The sequence below is a fragment of the Phyllostomus discolor genome, chromosome 5 (assembly GCF_004126475.2).
Source record: "Phyllostomus discolor isolate MPI-MPIP mPhyDis1 chromosome 5, mPhyDis1.pri.v3, whole genome shotgun sequence".
Lineage (NCBI taxonomy): Eukaryota > Metazoa > Chordata > Mammalia > Chiroptera > Phyllostomidae > Phyllostomus > Phyllostomus discolor.
Window position 1 is genome coordinate 174,664,688 of NC_040907.2, and position 21,225 is coordinate 174,685,912.

At 60.5% G+C, this 21,225-nt stretch overlaps 1 protein-coding gene across 2 annotated transcripts in view; it reads left to right on the forward strand.

Moving 5' to 3' along the window:
* INPP5A (inositol polyphosphate-5-phosphatase A) overlaps window positions 1-21,225 on the forward strand; it is a 144,844-nt gene that overhangs the window by 70,710 nt on the left and 52,909 nt on the right. The window lies entirely within an intron of this gene.

The following is a 21,225-nucleotide window of genomic DNA, read 5'->3' on the forward strand; positions in this document are numbered from 1 at the left end:
TAACGCCGCGCCCCCCTCAGCGGCGCCCGTGGCCCCGCGGGACACGGTGATGTGCGCCGGGCAGCGGCGGGCTGCAGTGAAGGTGAAGCTGTCATATCGATCTTTTTAGCACTAAAATATGAGCCACTTTGCTCTGCTCCCCGCTGCTGTGATGTGAAAAATAATAACTTGGATCCAAATTAAAAATATTGATCTCGGGAAGGTGCTGAAAGTAAATAAACACCTTCCGAAGTTTTCGGGTCAGCGAGGAATGGGATTCAGCAATAAATGTGTCCGCACGTCACGGTGCAGGGTGCTTGATCTGTTTTTCCTGCGAATTGATTTTTCATTATTTACTTCCTAAAAGTGTTGGGATTCGGTCCTTCACCGTTAAACCCCAGTGTTTGGGCACATTATTTCTTTGGGGCTCACGAGGCGCTCCTAATCCACTCGCTCATTGATTGATTGATTTTTGACTCAATAAGCTCACAGTCTCCGCCTTATTTAGCGCTTCCATCATAATTTTTTATACATTGAGGCCTGACTTCTTTATTTTCCTCCAACAGATGCGCTGACGTCGGGCCATCACATGGGGAGGACAGTGGGCACAAGGTTAATTGTATCCGCTCCCGGCATCCCCAGGGGCATCGGGTGTGTTGTGGCTGTGGGTCGGGTGGTGGAACGCAGCCCTTCCGGACCCCTGCAAGCCCCTTTACCAGCGAGGCCACGACCCCAGGCTCCACGAGCTGCCCGTGGCCAGGCCCAGTGCGGTGGGCGGCTCGGGTCTCGGATGCCGTGGTTCTTTGTGGGCACGAGGAAACACCGAACTGTGTGCTTCTGGGGAGCTTGCCCTTCAGGAAGCCCCTGAAAGTCTGGGCACATCCCCACCGCTGCGCAGCAGGTGCAGGGACAGCGGAAGTGGTGCGGCGGCCATGTCTGCGGCTGGCTGTGGGCAGTGGAGATGTGCCCGGGGGACGCAGGACTTGGAGCACGCACGTCCCTCTGCCCCGCAGGGTCAGGGCTTCTTGTGCCCGCTTCCTGTCGCTGGTGCACAGGTGCCCTGGGCCAGCCCTGGGCGGGGTGGAGGAGTGGGGCCCGTGCCGGGACTCTGCGGGGGCATCCGTCCTCACTGCCCCGCACTGTGCTGCGTTGTCTCCATGTCGGAGGGACCGCATGCTTGCTGGTGGCCTGTTCGTGAGCAGCGATGCTGCCCGTGCGTCCCTCCCACCGTGGGTGCTGTGCGCGATGGCGAAGTGAGGCGTGTGCTGCTCCACTGGCCAGCCCCCGGCGCAGCACTTCCCCAGAGGCCTGTCAGGGACCTTTGACACCAGTGGGCTGTGGTCCCCACACTGGGTGAAGGCAGAGGCTGGAGCAGGTGGAGGCTTCTCTGCAGTCCTTCTGACTCGGACCCAGGGCAGTGAGGCTGCGTCAGTGTCCCCAAGAGAGCCTGGGGTCCTGGCCAGAGGGAAGGAGGGCCTCTGGCTGGGGCCGTGGCGGGCTGTCCCTGGTCCCTTGACAACGGCCAGAGGCGCTGGGATTTAGCTGGTCTGTCTAGAAGGGCCTGGGCTCGGGAGGAGGGAGCTGCTCCTCCCCAGGGGAAGGGCAAGGGGACGTGGGGTGGCGGACCACTCCGGCACGAGGGCCCTGGTGGGAACGTCGCCCTGCTCCAGGGCTTGGGTGGGAGGGGGAGGACCCTGTCTGCCTGGACACGTGACCACACCCCTGGGGTGGAGGCGGCCGCTCCCCAGCAGAGAGCCTGCGTCTGAGCACCGGGGTCCGCGCTCGCCCAGCCCCTCGGAACGCCCTTTCCCGGAGCACTGGACGCGCCTCTGCCTTGGGCCCCGTTCCCACCTCGAGAAGCGGCGTCTCGGACGAGAGCATGGGGGCCTTGCTGACTGACCGCGGTGGAGGTTCTAGAAGCTGCCGTGCACTTCCTCACCGCAGACGCAGGGAGGGCTGGCCGAGGGGCTGCGGCAGAGCGCTCCCGTGCTCCCGCGGGTGGGCTGCTGTTCTGGGCGGGGGGAGGGGGCTTCGTGGGTGTGTCCCTTTGGCTGTGGGAACCCAGGTGGTGTGTGCGCTCTCACGCAGAGACAGGCAGGCACCCTGCCCTGGGCTGGTCCTGGGTCGATGCCACTGCTGTGCCAGGACGAGGAGGTGCTGAGAGCACCTCCGGTCACGAGACCCAGTTTAATTAAGGACATGCGACCACATACAGAGTTTCCTTAGAAGAATCCAGAACTGGAAAGGCCAGGGCTATCGTTCCCCCCCAAACCGTTGTAAAGACTCGGTGCAGTGTCAGCCAAAACCTGTGCGGACTGTTTTCGTAGCAGTGGACGGGCTGGTTCTAAAGTCCACCTGGCAACGTGAAGGACGGAGGGTGACGCGGACAACACTGAAGACGATCACGGATGGAGGGCTCCCCCGCCCCCCGACGAAGGGTCGCCGCAGGGCCGCAGTGACCAGGACTGTGCAGTACTGGCGTGAAACCGGACGGGCAGCCCAGGGGCCAGAACGAGGAGCCTGGACACAGGCCGGCCATGGTTCTGGCAGAGGCTCCGGGCAGCTCGGGAGGAGACTCTGGCAGGTGGCGCGGCAGCAGTGAGGTGACCCCGAGCAGGAAGACCCTCGGCCCTGAGGCCGAGACTCCCGAGAAGTGTCCGTGAAGCAGATGGCCGCACTAGCAGAAGAGTGAAGACCGCGCAGCTTCTCCGGGTACCCAGGGAGGAAATCCCGTCACTGGCTTGGTTCTTACAAAAGGAAAAATGTACCCATCCCACTTTGCCAAAGTGGACACATTTGTTGTTCCAAGAGACGAAAGCAGTCAGTCCGCAGGCCAGGAGAAAGCGTTTGCACTCACACCTGACAGAGGACTCCATCCTGGGCTCCAACAGCCAGCACGGACCGGGCAGACGCACCTTCCCGCAGATCGGAGCAGACACTGCACCAGCTAAGGTGGAAACGGCACGTGAGCACGGGAAGACACGCTTCACGGCCAGCTCCTGGGAGCAGACACTGCACCAACTAAGGTGGAAACGGCACGTGAGCACGGGAAGACACGCCGCACGGCCAGCCCCTGGGGAGGGCACCTGCAGGGCACGCTGTGCCGAAGACTGCAGCGTCCCCACCTCAGGCAGGAGGAAAGCGGCCGGCCGCGCCCCGCGGTGCTGAGGGTGTGGAGACCGCACCCTCCACGCTGCTGCAGAGGGAGTGTTGGGTCACGCTGCCTGGGAAACGCTGGCGGCTTTTTGAAACGGAAAGCACACCGACCGTGTGAGCCGGCTGTTCCTCTCCTGGGCATTGACCTAAGAGAAGGGCCAGCCCCTGTCCGCCCAAGAGCTGGGGCACAAAAGCCCACGGCACCTTTGCTGATGCTACCCCACACCGCAAACAGCCTGAAGTCCACCAGCAGACGGGCCGGCGCGGGCCAGCTGCAGAGCCACTCGGCAGTGAGAGGCACTGGCACCGCAGCCGCACCGGTGCGGCACCGCTCCTGAGGAAGGCGCCTGGTGGGGTGGGAGGAGCCAGGCCCAGAGGGAGTGCGTTCTGGGTGGCGTCATTCATGTCACATTCCGGAAAGCCGGAGCTGAGCTGTAATGACAGCAGATTGGTGCTTCCTGGGCCAGGGGCCAGTGTTGGGGATTCTGCTGGGACCTCCGGACAGGGGGCAGCTTCGGGGGTGAGAGTGGTGCTTGTGTGCGGGCGTGGCGATGGCTGCACGGTAGCCGCCAGGCCTACCCGGCTGCGCGCTCTCTGTCCGGGCAGTTTCGAGAGTGTCGACTGGGCATCAGTAACACTGAAAAATCTCACCAGCACCCAGGTGAGCAGTCCAGGTGCAAGTGATTTCATTGAGGTGGGAAATGTCTGTTCCAATCTGACGCCACGGAAAAGCTCTACGAATCGCTCTGTGTGCCTTGCAACTCAGGCAGCTTAACATTGCGCGAGAGGTCATCGCAGAACGTGGGTACTTGTGGATCTCACATACACACTCTGCAGGCATTACCAATATAAAAGTGAAAAGACATTCTTTAGATTAAGTAAGCCTTTATGGGTTTTCGGGTGTAACATTATTCCAACTCAGTAGAAGTTGCTTTGGCGACGTTGGCCCATGTTCTGCCTGCACTTGGGCAGGCAGGCGCTGTCTTTGGTTTTGAGTTGGCCGGTCGATTTGCACAAGTCTGTGCCCGAAGTGGGGCCTTTCCTGTCACGAGGGGTCACGGCCCTTTCCACCCATCACTGTCTGTTCTGAAGAGTCTAAGGGGCAGATATCTGATGCCCTGGGGCCCTTCCTCCTTTGCTCCGTCCACACCTCACACGTCGTCATCGTCTGGTTCTGTGTCCGTGACCTCTCTTACCTGCCAGCTCCTGGGCCCAGACGGGCTCGATGACCTGCGCATGTCCCTGGGCCCAGCCGTGGGCAGCCTGCGCCTGCGTCCTGATCTGGGCGTCGTGCGGTCCGGCTGGCGTTCCGGGAGCCCACCCTCTCAGCCAGCGGTCTTGCCTGGCCGGTGCTGAAGAGCCGCACCCAGGTCCCCGCTCAGGGACATGGGCAGGTGGGCCCGGTGTCACATGTGGCTGGAACGCCGGTGAGCAGAACCCCCCCCACCGCTGGAGTCTAGCTCCTGCCTGGGCGAGGGGTGCAGAGGGGCAGCGCACTCTGTGTGACGGGGGCAGTCACACGCACCCCGCCGAGTCCCCGCCCGCCGTCCCTGTGCCCGTCTGCTCACACTGCTGCCTGCGTCAGCCTCGCTGAGGGTGTGGCCCTCGGTCATGGTGTGGTCGCCTGGTTTCTTGCTTCCTCTCTGCTCTCACGGGCCCTCGCTGCAGGGCCCAGGCAGGAGGCAGCGTCCTCCTGTGGCGTCCTCCTGTGTCTGCTGTGAGCCAGCGTCCCTGCCCCGGGGGGGGGGGGTGCTGGGTGCTCTGCTGCGGCCTTCGGGGCCCTTCCTGGTCACGGCGTCTGCTCCCCGGGAAGCCCGGGACGGTCGCTGGTGATGGCGAGGTGGAAGAGCTCGGTGGCCGGCCGATCTGTCAGGCAGACAGGTGTGACGGAGTGCCATGTCACCACGGCCAGGAAACAAGTACACGGTGGGATGTATTGGTGAACAAACTGAAAAATTGTGAAGCTCTTAAGGAGTTTCATGCTTGTTAGCATTTTTTGACAGAAAATCGCTGAAGCAGTGAACATAGAAAAGTAGTCATGGTTGATGTTCTGTTCATTTGGCCTCGAGTGACATTTCACTCCCAGTTTGGCTCTGAGCCGCCCGCTCACCAGGGTCTCCTTCTGCAACAGTTTCTGTCCAGGATCCTAGCGTGTCCCGGCTCTGCTTGCCTCCCCGGAGACCCACCCGATGCCCGGAGGGGGTGCAAAGAGCCTTCTGCAGCAGAGAGGGGCCTGGCCAGGACTGACTGCAGACTCCCAGGGTCAGTCTGGGCCTGGCGCTCGGCTGGGCGACCATGACCTCGGGCCCAGCCTCGGTCTTCCAGAGGTGGTCACTGGAGTGTCTTGAGGGCGTGGGTGGGGGCTGAGCCACGGCTGCTCAGGCCTGCGTGTTGTCCCAGAAGCCTGCGATCTCTGTGAAGGCCCCCCCCCCCCCCCCCCGCAGGAGGTTGTTGGTTATTTATTCTCAGGCACATGATGTCCTTGCAAGCCTTCCACGTGGCCAACCCCTGCATTTCTTGTCTCGGGTCGGGGTGGGGGTGGACCCGCTCCCCTTCTCAGACACCCATGCGAGGAGAGTGGGTGCACTTCCCAGGAGAGGGGGGTGCCATGTGGCCTGTCCAGCTGTGCCCAGCGGCTTGCACAGAACCGTGTCCTGCCCATGGGGCCCCTTGCGCCAGTGGCCGGTGGTTGGCTCCCTCGTCGTCAGACTGCAGGAGGCCAGCGGTGGCCAGTGGGTGGTGGCCGTGGCGCCGGTCTCCCCTCAGTGGTGGTGGCTCAGGGCCAGTCCCCGAGGCCGGGCCACCCGTTGCTGCTCGGACGGGAGGAAATGGCAACAGAGTTTGGAGACTGCACTTACACTTATGTGACGAGTTTTCAGAAAAGGCCGATGTCACGGACCCGTCTGCTGTCACCTGAAACACGTCCTCCCAAACACCTCACAGCTTGAGGTGACACTTGGACATACCCTTCCAGAGGTCACCCCTTCCACATTTCCCCTCCATTTTGTGTCCGTCGCCTTTCAGAAGAAGACCTGGTTTTTAATTATGGCAAAGGTGGCGCTGAGATTTGGGGTCTCCCTCACATGCAGGCGACTTCCTGGTTAAAGGAGAGGATGCCTGGGCACGCCTGTCCCCAGTCAGGCCCTCGTGTGCCTGGCTCTTACTGTTTTCCTCCACGTTGTGATGAACTTTTAATGCCTCATTAAAAACTCCTTCCTGTCTCGTTGCTCATCTGGGAAGTGTGGGGAGTGATTTATACTCAGGGTGTCTGTGTCTACAACGCCAGAAAGAGAGTGGCCAGCAGGAAACGGGCTGCCATGCGCAGGCCCCGAGGACGGGGAGCCATCACACTCCATCAGCAGGTGCCAGACGAGGCCCCTCCGGCCTGCAGGTGGCGCAGCGCGGAGCACCAGCCGCCGGCCTCCGTCCGTCCCTGAGAGCTCGAGGTTCGGACAACAGTGGCGTACTGCAAACCCTGGCAGACCCCCCCAGATAGCCAGTAAAAGGTGCCTCCGCCAGAGGCCCTACCTTTCACGGTGGTTCCCTGCCCCTGGCCACCTGCCAAGTGCAAGTGCCCGTGACTGTCGGAGAGAACCCCCAACATCTTTCAAAGGGAAGTTGTTACACTTCGCTCTTCATCTCGAAATTAATGGTGGGCTGTCAATTTTTATTGCTCATCTGATGGATGAGGCCCAGGGATGGCAGCTGCTCCTTAGCCAGTCCCGTGGGTGCTGTGCGGCCTCCCCGGTGCCCCACAACCCCCGACTGTGGGTGACTCAGGTAGAGAAACACCTAGGCAGAGAACAGGCTGACCTGCACCGTGTACTTGCTGCCCTGCGGTCACGGAGGGGGTTCATTCCTTTTATTGCCCCCACCCCAGCCCGCCACTCAGGGGGAAAGAAGAATAACAAGGCTGGACGTGGCTTTCCAGGCCGGGGGGCGAGTGGCCAGCCTTGGACACGGCTGAGGTGCCGTGCACAGCGGCTGGGCTGTGTGTATCTGCCGGGGAGGCCGGGCCATGACGACGGGGCCATCTTGTCTGGCAAGCGTGGCCGGGCTGGCTCAGGACAGCAGCCGTCTCCCTGTGCCCAGGGCCAGCTTCGCGCAGCCCCTCAGGTGAGGGCTCGGCTATGTAATCGATGTTGGCTGTTCTTCCAGCTGTCGTGATTATTTAAAGGGTTTTCAAAAGAGAGAAGACAAATCAAATCAAACCATAACTGTTGTATCTCATTCAGAGCTAAGTGTATTTTTTAAAATGTGGGCCCGTTTAGAATCCCCTCCCAGTTTTCATCTATTATCACAATAATTGAGTTTGTAGCTGGAATTAAATTTATCAAATTGCGTTATCCTCTTCAGAAATTGGATAGGGCCCCGGGCGGGGAGGCCAGAGTTAATCCGCTTTGCCGAAGCCCCGGTGGCACCGTGCAGCTGAACGAGGGCTCAGACGTCTTCCTGTCACCCAGACACGATGTAATTTCTCCTCAATCCCTTGTGCAAATAATGACATTTGAATCGAGCATTAACAGGCTTAATTACTTTAAAATTGTCATTTTAATTTACACTGATATAGTATTGATCATACAAGCAGAGATTAAGTTGTTCGGCGGAGCGGATGATGGGGAATTAAACATTAAAGGGTCCTCCAGGGGCCGCGGCTGCCCGGCGCGAGCCGGGAGAGGGATGATCTTTCTCGGTAATGAACTGGCGGCATGCGGGGACATGAATCTCGGGCTCCTGGAGAGGGGGCAACGATGGGGTCTGGGCGGCATTTGCAGGCTGCGCATTCGCTGCCATGCGCCAATTCTCCGGTGATCCGGCCGCCTCGCCGACAGTTATTTATCCAGCAGGCCCCGAGCCCCGACCTTTCGCTAAGTACACCGAACGCAAGTTCGAGTGGAGATTTTTCAGGTGTAACTTTTGTAAGTATTTGTTATTTTTTCCTGTTTCTAGGTAACATCAAACAAACGTACTCAGTTTTCCTAAGGTCCTTGTGTCCACAGGCCCCTGCAGCTGTCGGTCGTGGTCGTGTGCTGAGAGTGAGCCGCGGCTGGGCTCAGGGCCTGGCTGCCCGTGAGGGGCGGGCCCGCCCCCACAGCCGCGCCTCACTCTTCGCTTTGGGAAAATTCCAGCAGCCGGTCCCAGGTTGCGGTGTCGCTGACTCCTTTTTTCAACAAAATGACGCAAGAGTCTCCCATTCTGCCCTGGAAATAACGGCCCTCTGCCTCTGTGCAGCTCATCGTTGAGCTTCCTCGTGGCCCTCCCCCGGAGCTGCGTGCTGCACCTGCAGGGGTTGCCGGCGGGGACGCTGGGGCGACTGCTTCCAGCCCCTGTCAGACACCTCGGGTCTCTCGGCCGCTCCCCTCTTCAGAGGTTGCGTAGTAACAACCTGGGCGATGGAGTTTATGGCTCCACGGGGACGCTGAAATTCTTGACCCCTGTCCATAACGGCTTTACTCTAAACAGAGGGCTGGAGATTTAATTACAGCGTGGTCAGGGGGACAGGGGAGTGCTGCGGCTTCTCCCCAGGTGAGCGAGACGCAGGCGTGCACAGGGCTGTGAGGCAGAGGGCTTGTCCTCTCTCCTCCCAGTGACTCAGAGCGGCTTGTCCACGTCACTCACTCTCGGAGCAGCTCGGTCACCCTCGTCCCCGGCGACAGCTCTGCTGGGTTCGCTGCGTCTGTGGCCTCCTCCTGGAAGAGCTGCTGTGCTCGGACACGCCACCACGGCTCGGCTCACCAGGCGCCTGCTGTCTACCGGGCGGTCCTGTCCTGAAGCTGGGGACCTGAGACTGGCCTCTGACTGCAGGGAGTGGAGCCTCGGTGACTCGTTGCATGAGCCAGAAACCCCCACCCCAGGAGGACACCCGGGGACTCTCCCGCTGGGCCTGGCCCAGCCTCCCCTGTGGGGGCGGTGGGCCAGCTCCCCTCCTGTGCTCGCAGACCCGTGAGCTCCGTTTGCTCAGTCGCACGTGGGTGCCACCCTGGGCGTGAGAGTGGCAGAGGGGCCTGGCCTCACAGGAGGGCTCCCCCGACCAACCGGGGAGCGGGCCCACCCCTCCAGGCTTCGGAGACACTCAGTACAGGGAACCCGCACGCGCTCTGCACTGTAGTCGTGCGGTTTCTTGCACATTGGCAACTCACTTTTATGTGGACCCCTGCTCTCTCCTCCTGCCCTGTCCCTCTCCAGCCGTGGCCTCCAGCGTGGCATACTGCCAGGTGCAGACTGGCTCAGAGCTGCCTCGCACTGGGTCCCTCGGGGACATGCATCTGGGCGTGCCCTGTCGCCCGCCCGGCCCTGGCACCCCTGTCCTGTTGGAGCCGTCCCGGCCGTCGCTCCAGTCGTGCCAAGTGGCTCTGCCTGTCTCCTTCCAGCCCTTCTTAGCCCCCCCGCCCCCTCCCAGAGCCCTGGCTCTGCTGGTCCTCGGGACTGCACGCCTCTTCCCTGAGTGCCTTCTCTCCTCCTGAAGTCCTTCCAGTCTGGCCCCGGCGCCCCATGTCCCCTCGCTGCGTCCAGCCCCGTCCCCCTCCTGCCAGCATCTGCCTGAGACTTAGCCCCTCCCGCTGTGTCCGGGCTGGCCATTCCCACCAGCACACTCGGTGAGAGCAGGAGGCAGGACGGACTCCTGGGTCCCTGGCGCCACCCACAAACACACGTGCCGGCATTCCCCTCTTCTTACGGAGCACCTCTGGACCCCCTGCCCCGCCCCAGTCCTGCAGGAGCACCGGTCTGCTTTTCTTCCACATGGTCAGGGTAGTAGTGTCCAAGGGAGTGGCTGACGGTTGCCACTCCTCCGTGGCCTTGTCCGTGGCTCTGATTTATGTCAAGGCCACGTGAGAGAGGTGGCTGTTCCCAGAAGGGCTCTTTGTGACCTGGCCCCAGAAGCGAGGTGGGCACCGTGGAGCCCCCTCCTGGGCCTGCCCCCTTCTGGCTGGGGCTGTACGGGCGCTAGTGGCCAGACCCAGCTCTCAGGGCAGCAGCCTCCCCCGGGGGTGGTCAGAGGTGGGAGGACACGGAGTCTCCTTCTGCTGTGCCTTGCGGTTCTGGCGTCTGCCCTTCCCGTGTGAGGAGGGCACCAGGGTGCAGGGGGGAGGGCAGAGGGCATCGCCGACTGAAGCTTGTCAACACTGAACTGTCACAGCACCGACCTGCGTGCTTTTCACATCCCCCCCGCCCCCGCCTGCCCTGCCGCACTGCCGAGGGCACAGAACGGCCCTACAGAGCAGGCGCTGTATCTTCCCGAGTTGCAGGTGGAGAAACTGAGGCACAGAAACGTCAGTAACTTAGCTGAGGTCCTCAGACCGGGGGGCAGATGCAGGGTTTGAGCTTGGCTCTGTGCACTGGTTGCTCTCAGAAAAGCAGGGGTGCGAGGTGATGGGCAGCGAGGGTGTGGAGCCTCCACGTCCCCACTGACCCCCTCGTGTCCCTGCTGACGGTCCTGTGACTCCACTGACCTCCCTGTGTCCCCACTGACACAAGGTGCCCCACCCTCCCCCTTAGAGGCTGGTCAAGGGGGTACTGGGTTTTAAAGCTGAAGGACAGGGTTTGGGAGGCTGGGACCCAACAGCCCCCAGATTCAGGGCCCAGGGAGAGCGCTGCGCTCTGGGCGGCTTCCGCGACAGGCATTGCGCTCCACGTGCGTTGCCCTCAGAAGACCTTCCTGCGGAAAGAACTGGATAGCGGGGCCCCCGTACAAATGGGGAGCTGGGGCTCTGTGGGAGTGTGTGTTTGCCCAGATCACCTGGCCGGACACTGCAGGGCTGATGTCAGTGACGCGCTGCCTCCGGGCCAGGGCACGGAGGACACGGGAAACAGGGCGGCGGGGAGGGAGATGGCGGGGCATCGGCTGACACTCTGCGACTGGAGCCTGAGAAGAAAGCAGGGGGCGGGTCAGAAGTTACTTTGGAAGAGAGGATACACTTTCCAGTGGGGGCAGCAGGACTGTGTGCAAGGCTTTGCCCCCGGAGCAGATGCAGTGAGGACCGTGCGGCCGAGGGGCGGGCCCGTCGGGATAGAGCGCTGCTGTACGAGCACACCTGTGGGAGGGGCTGAGCTCCGCTGTTTGCAGCTGAAGTTGATGGCAGCCTCCCAACCTGATTGGAATTTAAAAATCAATTAAGTCTTTCTGGTAGCATTTTATGCGCCCTGCGCTTTCCTAATGGCAGGAGGCATTTTGTAGACAGCCTGCGCTCAGCGCCGCCATCTCTTAAAGTGCACCCTGCTCTAATTACCTCTCTGTCCGTAATGCACACGGCATGCTTCTCAGGGGCCTGTGGGGGAATGAAATCGTAATTGAAGAGCTAATGATTTTTGGAAGACAAAAGATGAAAGTCAGAGCTGTTTTAATTATGATACAAACTCTCCAGATAATTTAATTGGCATAAACGTTTATTGATTTACTTTTGTAATCATTTAGACATGGAAAATATGACTTAATACATTTCATAATTCAAACAGGTTGTTATTTTAAGGCTGATATATTTCTTTGCTCATCACTAAAACGTTCTTTTTGCAAAGTCTGTATTATCGAAGCGAGCACCCATATTTCGAACGCGTCTCATTCTGAGAGGCAACCCTGGGCGATGCAAACCGAATGGGCTGGGTGCTTCCAGAGGAAGTCCAGGCCAGCGTCGCTGCCCGTCGCCTGGGTGGGCGCTGGGCACACGGGCGGAGTCCGACGTGCTCGCTCCCTCCCCAGGTGGAACAGGGACCCCTCCCCTGGATGTCAGGTGTCAGCCCTTGAGTCCGCCGCTCAGGTGAAAGCAGGATCTCCCTGCCGGGAAGGAAGGCCCAGGACAGCGTGCCGAGCACTGGCTGGGGAGCAGGTGCACGGACAAGGAGCCGGAGGTCCCAACCCGGGTGACGGGCTCTGTCCCCACACTGTCCCCCGGACGGCCGTGCCTGGGCGCTGCCTCCCTGTCAGCCCCTTTGGCCCAGGAGGGGGGGGCGGGCCAGCTAGGGGCCTGGCGCTCCCTGACTCTGCTTCTCTCTCTTTGCAGGTGGCACCTGCCACCCCCTCTCTGGCACCTTTGTCCTCCCATGTGGGCAGGTCTCCAAGGCCACCTGTCCCCATGCCCTTGATGTGCCCCATGACCCCACCGACCACCCTTTGTCCCCACTGACTGCCCTGTGTCCCCACCGACCTCATGTCCCCACTGACTGTCCTGTGACGCCACTGACCTCCTTGTGTCCCTACTGACCTCCCCGTGACCCCACTGACCTCCCTATGACCCCACTGACCTCCCCATGTCCCCGCTGACCACCCTGTCCCCACCGACTGCCCTGGCATCTCTCCGTTAGCCCTTCGCCTTCTGGCCCATAGCCCCTCCACACGGGTGGTCCTGGCCCCAGTCCTTGGCGGTGCCCTTTCTCTGCCTGTAGTCAGCTCTCAGAGAGCTCAGCATCACTGGAACGAAACCCCGTGCACCCCATTTACATCTGCACCCAGATTCTACCCTGGGCCCCAGACCCAGATGTCCGTCTGCCTCCGACACCCCCTGCAGAGCTTTACGGTCATTTCAGCCCCAGTGAGTCCAAGCTGGGCGCTTCCTTCCACCATCCGTGTCCCGCGCAGTGGCAACACGCACTGCCCTCGGGCCCCGAGGAAACCCCAGTGGCCCCGGGGTACCTCCTGTGTTCACATCTGCTGGTCAAGGCATCCTGTGGGTGTTGCCCATGTTCAGAAGCTGACCTTTCGTATCACTGTCCCATGCGTCACACCATGTCACTCTTGGGCCATTTACCCAGCACAGTTCTGGGCGCCTGCCAGCGTGGCCCGGAGCAGGAGCTGAGAATCGTTTGTGAATGACTGAGTGAGTTCTCAGCGGGGCTGTGCCTGAGCCAGCTGGCGACCTCACCCCCAGACAAGGGGCGATGTCAGTGTCCCCTGCAGCTGGTAGATCTGGTGCCGCCCATCGAGTGGCCATCAGCACCGGCAGGCACCCCTTCCCAGCAGCCCGTCGGTGGGGCCCATCCTGGCCGCCTCACTCCCCCGCCTCGGGCCTTCACTGCGGCCGTGTGAACTGGTAGCAGGCACCTTCGTCTGCTGGGTTTCCTGTGGGCTGCGCGACACTCAGAGGCTGTTGCTTGGAGTGTGTGCCCTCCCTGTCACGATGGCTCTGCTCTGCCCAGCCCTCTGCCGGGCTGCCTAACTGGGGACACTACAGCCAGGGCCGTGGCAGGGTTCAGCACCCGGTGCACGCATGCCAGCTCCCATGGTGCGCGCTTATGAAATGCTCTTTAATTCAGGAGCAGAATGTCATTAACCGTGTAAGTAGATGAACACAATGGACAGCCAATTTAATTAACTTCGGATGTCAGCCGTTGGAGGGGGCACGGAATGAAATTACGTGTGCATCTCTCCAGCAGGCAGCCAGCCGAGGGCGGGGCCCGGCGGCGAGGGTCAGGCGGGGGACCCCGCTGTGCCGGCCTTTCGCGTTTGGCCCAGAGGCTGACGTCGGAAAGTCAGTACTTTGTGAAGAAGTCAGCGCTCATTTTCGATGGTTACGAAGCAGCGCGGGGAGGTGGGGCACCCTCGTGACAGTGACATGCTCACCGCGCCCTCTCCCTCCGCCTCCCGGTGGGCGAGGCTGGGTGCGACTGCGGGGCGCGCCTCGTCCAGTCGGCGTGGCCGTCCGTGAGTTCATTACGCAGGGAAGATCAATGAAGCGCTGCATCGATCTGAACAAAAGCTTTGTTTCATTTGTTATTGTTTGTAATCTAATGAGTGTTATTGTAACTTAGCTTTGATTTATTACTCAATCTGCTAAATTTTATTAAAACCAGGGGTCTCAGGGCTTACTCTTGTGAAATAGTTATTTCTCCTTGTGGTAAAAAGTGGGTTATTTTTTGCAGTCATGTCAGCTTCTTGGAAGAAGGTGATGCATTAGGTTGTCCTTTGAACCCTGAGTGACCAGTCCTGCACGTCACCTTCTGAGCCGCTCAGCTAGTCTTTCCTGTGGGTGTCCCGCTTCTCCACCTCTCTGTCATTGAACCAGGACTCAGTCAACTGCTGTGTCCCAAGCATCGTGTCAGGGGCTCGGGGTGACCTTCTTCAAGGGGCTTCCCTCCCTCCCAGCAGAGAAGCCAGGTAACAGGAAGTAGGGAAGCTTGCAGCTAGAGTGGGCAGCACTGCCGAGGGATGGGGCTGTGTGGGGCTGGTGAGGCTCTGCACAGAGCAATCTGGGAGGGCTGCTGGGAGGAGGCAACATTTCTATGGAGACCTACAGTCCATGGCAGAGGGATCATCAGAGGAGAAGCTGCAAGTGGGGAAGGCAAAGCAGGGGAATACCCTAATGATGGTGAAAACTTTGCTTTTTCCGGGGTCAGGGCCAGTGTGGCTGGAGCTGTGTGGGCTGGGTTGGGCCTGAGGGACCTGGGGAGCAGGCCTGGCAGGAGGTCACGGGAGAGCAGAAGAAGGACAGGGTCATATTTCTGTTTTTGAAAAGGTCACCTTGGTATCTGGTGGACAAGGGGCTGAGGGGCAGTAGCGGTGGAGGAGCAGGGGTCCACAAAGGAGTCCCCTGACTGGGCAGTGGGGATGCAGAGAAGTGGAGGGTCAGGGACAGGTGGCACTTGGGACTCCACGGACGTCTGGGGAGGGGACGCAGTGGGAAGTGCCCAGGAAGAGTGACAGTTTGCGAGGGGAACAGGAGGGTGGAGGAGGCAGGGATGTCTGGAGTTGGGGGCAGGGACAGGGCTCCTCGTGAGAGAGCTGTCCATATGGGGGCCACTGCCCCGGAGCTGTGAGGTGGCCTTCAAGGGCCAGCGCTCTGTGTGTGGGGCCATCACCTGGAGGACAGGAGGGGGGTCCACTGCAAAGGGATGTGGAAGAAGATTCCTCGGGACCCCAAGCAGATCCAGCATGTCGTCCCACAGAGGAGATTCCAGAGATTCTAGAGAGGCAGCATGGCGTCCAGACCTGGGGAGTGGAGTGGGGGAAGGGCAGGGTCCCCGTGCCACCGAGAAGCCGAGTGTCGTGAAAAGTGTCCTTTGGACTTGCAACTGGAACATCACCGGAGACTTGGCATAGAACCGCCTCACTGGGGTGGCGAGGAGGGAGACGGGCTCTGAAACAAGGCGGAGCTCCTGCACGTGGTGCTGGCGAGCAGCGCCCAGGAGGAGCGCACGTGACACCACCGCGGTCAGGGAGGTCAAGGCCAGCCTCGCGAGGCTGGCCTCACACTGTTACATCTCCAAAGCACTTCGCTACGTCAACCCACTGAAAGCAGAAAGGCCTGTGGCCACCTGTGCCTTCGTCCTGGCCAGCTCAGCTCTGTTATTGGTGTTCTGAGGGGCCTCATCGCCTGGCCTCTCTCCTCTGCAGTGCCCCAGGCTCAGGCACAAGAAGGAGGCGTCTCTGCACATTCACACAGCTTCAGACACCGAAAATGGCCCTTCTCATGCAGGCATGACGCCGACCTTCAGACGCATGGATCCGAGTAGCTGCGTGGCGCCCTCACGTGGGTGTCTAGCAGGCACCTCAGGCAACGGGCCTACCCCAGCCTCCTTGCTTCCCTCCGAACCTCACATCCCCGTTAGTCCCCTCTGCCTCAGGAAGCGGCTCTGCCCTCCCCAGCTCCTCTCTCCAAGCCCCGGGGGACACCGTGACGCTCCTTTCCTCACTCACCTACTTTCAGTTCATCGGCATGTGCCAAGTTCAGGCATTTGCCGCACCCCTCACTGCAGCACTCCCCGACACCCCGCACCAGGCACACAGTCTCTCCTCAGCACAGGCCAGCGTTTTCCATTCAGCACGGAGCCGGGCCGTCTGGCCGTGCAACGAGATGGGGGAAAAGGAAAGAAGTGGTGCAGGCATTGAGGACTGGAAGAAACGAGCGACACTGGGGTCCCAGGAACTGTCGAAGAGAGCCCACCACGGTCAGAGCAGCGTGTGCCGAGCGAGGCCACCGAGTGTGCGGTCGGCGTGTGAAAACCATCAGCGCTTTCACAGGCGAGGATCCGATGGCCCTGAACCAATGGCGGTTTGAAAATGGCATTTTCTGGTGGCACCAGAAACTAAAAAGTGCCTAAAACCAAGTCTGACAGATCTTCAGAACCTCGGTGGAGAAGGTCACGAGGCGTCGCAAGACATTAGTGAGACCTCAGTGTGTGGCGGAGGGTGCGTTCGTGGGAAGGGAGACTGCACGTCGTAAACACGCCAGCTGGCCCCCATCAGCCCAGCAGGGTGTTCTGGGTGCGAGTTCTACGTGGAAATACAAAGGCCCAAAATAGCAAAAGCGGTTAGGAAGAAAAACGACGTAGGGCACTTTCGCCACTGGAGACCGAGACTTCCTGCAGAGCCAGAGTAGGAGCGAGTGCTGTTGGACGTGGGACGGTGGGGCCGGAGCGACGGAGCGCCAGCCAGACGGGGTGTGGTGCGGCGGGGGCAGCATCGGCGACAATGAGACCGGCCTGTGGGGCCCACGTGGGACGGGACGACAGATAGGCCGTTACTGTGGAAACCCGCAACCCGGTGACTTTCGCATGGGAGTACAGAGTCTCGTCGTGGAGTCACGTTAGGGATCTGTTTTTAAGTTGGACGTAAAGATGCAACCCATAAAGAAATACATTTATTAACTTGACTACTTTAAAACTGAACACTTTTTGCCCTTGCTGGTGTAGCTCAGTGGATTGAGTGCAGGCTGCAAACCAAAGGGTTGTCGGTTCAATACCCAGTCAGGGCACATGTCTGTGTTGCAGGCCAGGTCCCTGGTGGGGGCCGAGTTAGTATCAACCCCATATTGATATTTTTCTCCCTCTCTTTCTCCCTCTCTTCCTCCGTCCCTTCCCCTCTCTCTAAAAACAAATACATAAAATCTTTTAAAAAACCCTAAAAACTTCATTAAATGAAAGGTGCCATAAAAAGGTTGGTAAGATAAGCCAAAAAGTGGGAGAAATTCCTTATAGTGCAAGTAATAGAGAAATAATTCCAGATTATATTGAAAATTTTAAAGACAAAGGAAATGAGGAAAAGATCAATAGAAAGTAGTGGAAAAATGAATGAGAAATTTACAGGAGAAACTGAAATTGCCAAACTCTTTTTTTTCTCAATCTTCACCTGAAGACATTGTTCCCCATTGCCTCTAGAGAGATGAATGGAGAGACAGAAACACTGATTGGTTGCCTTCTCGTGCACACCATGAGAGGGACTGGACCTGCAGCCTGGCTGCGTGCCCTGACTAGGAATCCACCCGTGACCTTTGGATCTAAAGGATGATGCTCCAACCAAGCCACACCAGCCAGGGCCTAAATCGCCAATACTCTTAAAAACACACGCTCAACTGATGTAACGAAAACTCAAGTTAAAACAACGTGTAATTTCACACCTATCCAATTGGCAGAGCTCCAAGTGGCAGCGGGCCGTGGCAAGGAGGTGGCACGTCAGGGACCGCTCCATGCTGCTGGTGTCAGGGCGGGTTGTCACAGCAACCTGGCGACACCTGTGGAGGGGAGCAGACTCAGGGCGTGGACGTTATGGGCCCTGAGTTCTGCAGGTGTGGCCTTTGGCCTTGATCACCACCGTGGAGGGTGGCGGCCCCCTCTGGGGAGAGAGTGCAGTGGCTGTGGGGTGCGGTGCGGTGCAGGTGACGCCCTGAAGTCCCCGTGCAGTCTGGGCTTCAGGAGCTGTGCCTCACCTGCCCATGGGCACCTGCACCAGCCCACTGCCTGGCCAGCGCCCTGGTCCCCAGGGAGCCCGCCTTCCTTGCATTCGTCGTTTTACTCCTTTTGGTGCATAATCTTAGCGTCGAGTTTCTGCTTTGTTTTAGCTCCTTCTGACAGTACTCTGTCTCGGCAGCCTGACAGGCGGAGTTTGAGGGCCGCGCCTTCCGCACAGCACTGCTTGCGAGCCCGTCCGTGGTTGGGGTGCAGTGCTCTCGGCGTTCCCTCGTAGGACCGGCGCCCCCTCCACTCGCCCGTCTTCACGGTCCTGAGGACCTGGGCTGCTTTACTCGCTGGTGTTTCCGGAAGTGCTGCCCTGTGTTTTTGTGCACTGAGAGTGCACTGTGTGTGCGCACACGTGCGTGTGTTTATGGGGGCACTTCCCTGGTGTGAACCGGCTGTGCAAGTGCAGGCTGGGGGTTCACGAGGTGCACTGCATCTCCCTGTGCTTCGGCCCTCAGTGCCCGTAGGTCGCACGAGCCTCAGCGTGCTAGCACTTCTCCTGTGTCACAGGGGAGACGGCCAGTGTGCTGGCCCGTGCACAGCCTCGGGCGCAGCGCCGGGTCAGCCTCAGTGGGCTCCCTGTTGTTCTCAGAGAGCAGAGACCACTGTGGCCAGTCCCGAGCGCATGAGCAGACGCAGCTGCTCGCGGCGGCACTTCTCCAGCCGATTCTCCCGTCCCCTGCACAGCCCCATGTTTGTGCTCGAGGGCTCGTCCCTCACCGGGGCCGTGTCCTCGGACCGCTGTGTGCCGGAGCCTCACACTGTCCAACTCGGGAGGCCTTCCCAGCCCTGATTCATTCCCCTTGGTCGGTTACAAGTTAGATCGACCAGTGTTTGTGGTTTGTCGCAGACTCGAAGGGTAGTTACCAGCAGTATCTTGCAAAGCTTTTTTCTTGTTTCATCGATCCACTTGTTTGTTTACTAATGAGTTGAAAACCCTTTAACGTGGAAACAACACCCTGTGGTGCCACCTCGGAGTGGCTGAGAGTCGCCGAGTTCTGTGCTGCACGTGGCACACGCAGCCCCCCTCCCCCATCCTGGCGACAGGACCTCCCACCCTCTCCCATCCCAGGAGCAGGGGCAGCAGCTGGCTGCACAGGGGACCCTGGCCCCCGGGCCCTTGGGAGGGACAGAGGTGGTCCGCTTCTGCGGCTTCGGGAGGAAAGCCCCTCCCGCAGGCCTGGCCGTCACCACGGCGCTCCTGGAAAGGCACAGCCGGACCCTTCCCCGAGGATGTTGTTGGCACGGGTGACAGCAGCCACGCCCTCCTGGGGCTCACCCGTGAGCAGCACTTGTGTGCTTCTTGCTTCCGTGGTATCTGGAGAAGAGAAGTGCGCTCCCGTGTGCCCTCGCTGCGGAGCCGACTGCATTTGCGTGTCAGGAATTCTCTGCCTCGTGAAAAAGCGAGCTGGAGGCTGCAGGCCGGCGGGTTAATGGTGTGTACTTTGGCTGCCGACCCAATTGCGGAAACGATCCATCACTGGGCATTTGATCTGTTTGCAAACAAAGAGTGATGGAGGCGTTTCTGACGAGGAGCGGTGTTCCTTCCTGGCCCCACACCTCTGCGAGGCGGCCTCGTTGGGGAGGTGGGGACCCCACAGCCTGCGTGTTGCCACCGCATGTCGCTGTCCGCCAGGTATGCGGGATCGCTCTGTGCGGCGGTCTTCCAGTCGACTGTGTTTGCAGAGCGGGCTGCCGCTGTCGGGGCTCCCATCTGAAAGCAAACTGGGGTCGGGTGTGGCCGCTCAGCGCGGGAGCGGGCTGCCACCGAGGCCCCGCACTCCAGGTACCCGGCTCGCCTGCTGAGCTGCCTGAGGAGCGGGCTGCATCCGCCGTGGGCACTGGTTCCTGCCGATGCCCGGGGCGGGGGGTGGGGGGATACCTCAGGCTGGTCCCAGCCATCTCAGGGGCAGTCCCTTACCGTGTCCCATTTTCACGTGGGGCCGACGCCTCCTGTGCGACTGCTCCACTCTGCCTCGGGTCCTCGCCCAGCGCCCTCCGAGGGCCCGGCTCTGTGGGTGACCGTTGGGTGACCACTGCCGCAGGGGGCGGGGCGCCCCCGCGGGCGTCTGCGTGCCTGGCAGGAGTGCCGCGGTGACGGGACGGCGTGGTGCTAATGGAGAATTCATAAGCACTCTTGGCAGTGAGGTTTATAAATATGTAAAAAGTGCTTTAATTGTTTTTAGCAAAGCAGGCAAGGAGTCAATATTCTCAGACACGTCAAACACGCGCTGACAGGGGCCGCGGCCAGCGGGCCCGGAGAGCCGGCCCGGGCGCCACTCCGTGCAGACGCCCTCGTGGCCGTGATAGATGAGGGCCCTGAACCCTGTTGACAGAGCGGGTTCGACGCGGGGAAAGGCAGCTGAACTTTGACTTTACATATTCATTGGAGCTAATTATGGATTTTCTGGCTCTGTGAGTCACAGTTCCTGTGCCTGCACTGGCAGCGTGTTTCCCACTCACCTGTTGTGAACTCCGTAATTTTAGATTGGCGGCAGCACGCTCGGTGAGGCCGCGGTTTCAGTGTCCGCGACAGCACCGTCTGCCTGCGCTGCTGCCGAGCGCACTCCGCCCAGACGAACTGAGCCTCCCCTGAAAGCTGGCGGCGGGGCGGCCCCGAGCATCCTCCGTCCCGGCCCCCGTCCATCTGACGTGGCAGGGCTGCAGCTGCCGGCGTCAGAGAGGGGCCGTGCCCAGGCATGCCCCCGTGTGTCCCAAGGCGCCGGCTCTCCTCCCGCCTCCGCCCCGGTCACGAAGGGCCCTACGGTGTCGTGACACAGGTCCCGGCGTGAGATGCGCAGCATGCTGGCGACTGCTGAGCATGCTGCGCTGCATTTAGAAGTCCTCATTACAAGGAGACGCAATGGTGGCTGTGTGGACGGTGGGCGTTCACTCGACCCCTCTGCAGTACACACAAACCCCAGGTTACTGCGTCGTCCATCTTAAACTCACACACTGTGGTGTGTCAGCTCTCCGGTAATGCTGGGAGGAGAGAAGCACTGTAACAGCATTTCCGTGCTGAAGAAAACAGACCCCCAAGGCAGCTCCCGCCTCGGTGTGTGGCCTTGGGCCGGGCCTGGCGAAGGCCTGAGGCTGGGCGGGGTCTGGGCCCGGGTCAGGTGTTCCTGCACACCCCTCGAGAGGCGGGGGTGCTTGTGGGCCGTGGGGCCCACTCACTAGCAGGCCAAGCTGCATCTCTGCGGGGCTCCCCCACCCCCCAGAGGCCATGCCGCGTCTCTCCAAGGTCCCCCCTCCCCCCCCCCCAAAAGGCCTCACCGCCGTGTGTCGGCTGGCCTGAGCAGCTTGCACCTTAGTGGCCCAGAGCAGGGTGGGTAGATCCAGCAAGCTGAGCTGTGGCTTTGGCATTTTCCCGCCTTCATCGGGCCCTCATGCATGCGCACACGTGTGCAGTGTGTGGGTTCTGGGCAG